The sequence below is a fragment of the Crocodylus porosus genome, unplaced genomic scaffold (genome assembly GCF_001723895.1).
Source record: "Crocodylus porosus isolate Cpor-Errol unplaced genomic scaffold, CroPor_comp1, whole genome shotgun sequence".
NCBI classification, from domain to species: Eukaryota; Metazoa; Chordata; order Crocodylia; family Crocodylidae; genus Crocodylus; species Crocodylus porosus.
Window position 1 is genome coordinate 23,675,056 of NW_017728910.1, and position 4,312 is coordinate 23,679,367.

General features: G+C 56.4%; 1 long non-coding RNA gene across 1 annotated transcript; it reads left to right on the top strand.

Moving 5' to 3' along the window:
* LOC109308518 lies at window positions 1–3,362 on the top strand. The gene is made up of 2 exons (XR_002100631.1): window positions 1–118; window positions 2,964–3,362. It is a non-coding gene; the product is annotated as an uncharacterized LOC109308518 (long non-coding RNA).
* The last annotated feature ends 950 nt before the right edge of the window (window positions 3,363–4,312 follow it).

A 4,312-nucleotide genomic window follows, 5' to 3' on the forward strand; every position in this document is an offset into this window, starting at 1 on the left:
AGGCGCCCGGCCCGGGCCGCCGGCTCAAGGGCGTCAGCAAGAAGGGGCTGGCCCGGGGCTGCTTCGGCCTCAAGCTGGACCGCATCGGCTCCCTCAGCGGCCTGGGCTGCTAGACGCGGTGAGTGCGGGCGCGGGGCGGGGAGCAAAGCGGAGCAGACCCCGCCCGGGCCCGCGGGCACCAAGCGGACCAGGCCCTCAGCTGGGGAGCACGGGGCAGGGGCAGGGGCCAGGCAGCAGAGCAGGAGATGGGGCAGGGCGCAGAAGCAGAGCCGCGAGGAGCAGAGGACCGGTGCAGCACCCAGGCACGGTGCAGGGCGAGGTTGTGCTGCGCCTGCCATAAAGACCCCCCCACACCCTCACCCTAACGGCTTGAAGTGGACCAAAGCCTTTCCCCTTTCCCCGGGATGGCCCAGCCAGCAGCATCGGATACATGCAGCATCCCCCCGGGGGCTACGGAGGGGTTGCCGCAGCGCCTGGGCTGGTCCCCGCAGCCGGGGTCCCCATAAGGCCTCATCGGGGCGCTTCCCAGCAGAGGCCAAAACAGTAGAAAAGTTAGGTGGAAAACTAGAAACCCCCTGCCTTCCCCACTCGGCCACAACCCCCCCCCCAGCAGCCAGCACCTGCACCAGCCTGGGGAGCTCAGGGCTTGCAGCCGAGCTGGGCTGCGGCACAGGGCTGCGTGGTCCCACTCACCCCCTGGCTGGCTGCGTCCCTTTGGGCGGACAGCTCCTCTCTCCGGGATCCACTGACCTCCGCAGCGCAGGGGCGCACGTCGCTGGCTGCCCTGGTTGTGAGCAGAGTGAGGACAAGGTGAGGGCACATTGCTCCCAGGACCACTGAGACCCCGGCTGTGCAGGGGAGCTCCCTCCTCTGCTGGGGCTGCCGGTCCAGCAGAGCAGGAGCCACCCAGATCCCTGGTGTTAAGTGAGGAAGAGCATCCAGGGACAAGGCCTGGGCTGGAGGCTGTGCCAGCCTTTTCTTGGCTGTCAGTGCAGTGTCCTCCAGTACATGGCCCACCCCAAAGCCTGTGCCCAGGACCGTCCCCGAGCCCGCTATCGGCATCAGGTCTCCCAGGCTGCCTGCCCTGAGGTCCCCAATTCTGCTGTCCACTGTGACAGCCCCTTCAGCCACAGCATGCTCCTAAACCATCTATTTCATACAGGGCTGAGCGATATGGGCATAAATCAAGGGGCCTGGGTCCCCATCAGTGGCTCTGGCCACCTCCCCCCAGCCTTGGCCGGCAGCTGTACGCTTGGGGTCATTATAATTAGCACTGCCACTACTTTAAAGCTTTGGCCAAAGCTTGGAAGAGCATATATGCTCCCCACACTTGTGTCCTGGGGGCAGAGCACAGGTGGAGCACAGTCCCTGCCCCAACTGGAGTGATGCATTAGGGCCTTACTGGGATATTGGGCTCTTCAGCAGTAGGATACTCGTGGCAGGGGCTGCAGTGACAGCACAGCACATAGAGATTCCTAGGGAGAGGCCCTGCCTGGCGAGTGGTTCTAATTAGCCTGTTAATTAGTAGGCAAGCTGAATTGATTAAGTCCAGCCTGGTAGTTTGCTGGCCCTCTCTGCAGTAAGCCCAAGGAATCGGGAGATGGTGTGGAGGCTTGATGCTGCCTCCACCCCACCATAAAGCCCTATGGCTGCCTCCCTGCCCATGTGCTTGATCACACCTGTAAAACAGCCCAGTTTGGTGCAGATTCCCAGTGGCTTATTTCCCATTTAAGCCAGACCCTCCGGGACTCCTTGGGAACTAAACAGGGCAGTGTCCCAGCGTAGCTGCCCCATCAGAGGTGTCCAGCAGAAGCCAGGTCCTTCTGCTGGAGCACGTGGCACAGCTCCAACTCGTGCTTAAGGAGCTTGGCAAACAGTGGGCAGGATGGATCTCGGGCACAGGACCAGTCCATTCATTTCTGTACCAGGAAGCCCCTTCCCCAGGCCCTGAATCCCATTTGGGCTGGGGCGAGTCACTGTGTGGGGGCCCTGTAAACATCCCAGCAGCCTGTGCACAGCTATGTGCTGTGCACCAAGGGGTCAGTAACCGCTGTGGCTCCTATGCTCCAAGCAAGGAATGACCAGTTGGCTCCTCAGTGCCAGCTGAGCCAAGGGCCCGTCTAGTCCCACAGTCCCGATGGCAGGCGGGTACTTTACGGGTCAGCACAAGAGGGCCAGTCCGTGCCCTGCAGTGACTGAGCTGGGCACAGAGAGGGCCAGCTCCTGCCCCGGGGTAAACTGGCCTGGCTTTGCTGAAGCCAGCTGAGTTTGGCTGATTTACACCTGGGCAGTCTGGCAAAACAAGGCAGATGGATTAGAGATTCAGGTCAGGCCAGGCTGGAGCCCGTGCTAATACTCAGCTGGCATTTCACAGGGGCCAGATGGGGGACACAGGCAAGTTGGCAGCAGCACCAGGCTTCTGGGCTCGATCTGCACAGAGGGACCTTTTGCTGGTGTCCCTCCGAGGGAGCGCCCTCAGCATTTCCAGGCAGCCAGACCCCAACAGGCACACATCCCTCACAACTCGGGACCCCCCTCCGTGAATTAATACCCAGCCCAGAGCACAACCCCCTCGTGCATCCTCTGATGACTTACCCGCTTCACAAGCTGCCAGGCAGACCGATCCCTGCTCCTGGACTCATTTCCCTCCTCCTTCTCCAGGGGCTGGCTGTGGGTGCAGCCCATCAGGGTCTGTAAGGCTTTAGGCAGGTGGGAAGTGCCAGAAAAGTCAGGAAAAACCCAAACAGCTCTGCTCTGTGGGGCTTCATGCAGCTTTAGGGCAGCACCAGAAGTTCAGATGGAGCCCCTGAAGGTCTCCCAGCGGATGGATGGGCCCCTCTCCCTGAGCAGGTTCAACTCCCAGATCAGTACTGCCATTGGTCTGCCTCTCTCGGGACTGTTCCAGAGGGGATGGACAGCGGGGGAAATGCTCATGGGCTCTTTCCTCCTCTGGTTTGTCCTAGGGCTTTGGACTGGCATCACAATTCTCCCCGGCCCCATGTGGCTGTCTCCTGACCACCGCCCAGAGGAACAGGGAACCCCAGGACTGCACAGAAGACCCGGCTGCATTTGGATTTGCGGTACGAGGAGCCGTGGCACCAGCTGTTTTGATTGATGTTATTTCTTATGATTAAAAAAGAAAAAAACTTCTCTCTCTCTCATATATCCGATATATAACAAAAGTGCTCCCCAGGACCGCGGGGCCGGGGCTTTCCCCGAGAGACTGATGAAGCCAGCTGTATACCGTTGCTGTTTGTAAATTCATGTCCTGCATAAATGTATTTATGTTGTAAAGCTATTTATATATTGTTTATAAAGAGATATTTATAAAAAAAATTATTTATGTAACTGACGGAAACGTCGAGCAGTGTAACTTTTTTTTTGTCCTAAATAGTTGAAAGATGTAAAAAAAAAAAATCCCTCCCACCCAAATAATTATTCCATGTGGCATTTTGCAGCCTGTCTTTCTTTCTCTAGTTAACTCACAGCTTATATTTCTGAAAAGGCTGGATTCATTCAGGTGAACAGAGCTGTCCAGCATTAGCTGTGCAATATTTCAGAGGGGCCCCCAGAAGGTACAATTTACACTGTGACCCCACAGTTAATATGTGCCTAGCTGTGAGATGCTTTCATTCAGGAGCATGAATATGATGTCAAGCAGGAGGGTCCTGATGCGGTGGCCCTCCAGTTCTGCACCAGCAGGCATGGGGTCTCAGGCAGCATATTCCCAGGCTAGATCCCGAAGTGGGCTACAGCAGGTTAAAATCTGCAATCAGTCATGCTGCCAAGCTTTCCCCTGGATTTGCAGTGGTGAAGCCAAGCAGAATTTGGCCCATTTGTTTCAATAGGGATTTTGCCTACATGTAGTCTACAGGATCACGCCCTTTATTCCTTTACTAGAGTCACAGAAAATGAAGGCTGGAAGGGACCTCAGGGGGGCACCGAGTCCAACCCCCTGCTCAAAGCAGGACCAGCCCCAACCGTGGTCACTCTCAACCTCCTCAGACTGAAGACCCTCCTCGAAAAATGCCAGCTCTGCTTCCCCTTGTTTTCTGCTAACAAAAATACTTGAGCAGCAATTCTGTTGCAAAGAACTTAGAAAGGTGGTAATGGGCAGACTGGCTTTAACATCAGAGTCCTCTTTGAAATCTCTGGATGGATGTTGAGAATCCAGTAGGTATTTGCACACCTCATGGTGCTAATATATACAGTATACTCACAGCACAACACCCTTAATAGGATCTTAGGGCACCCTGATAGAGTCAATGCTTTAACAAATGTACCGCATAATCACTAAGCATGGAGCTGGAGT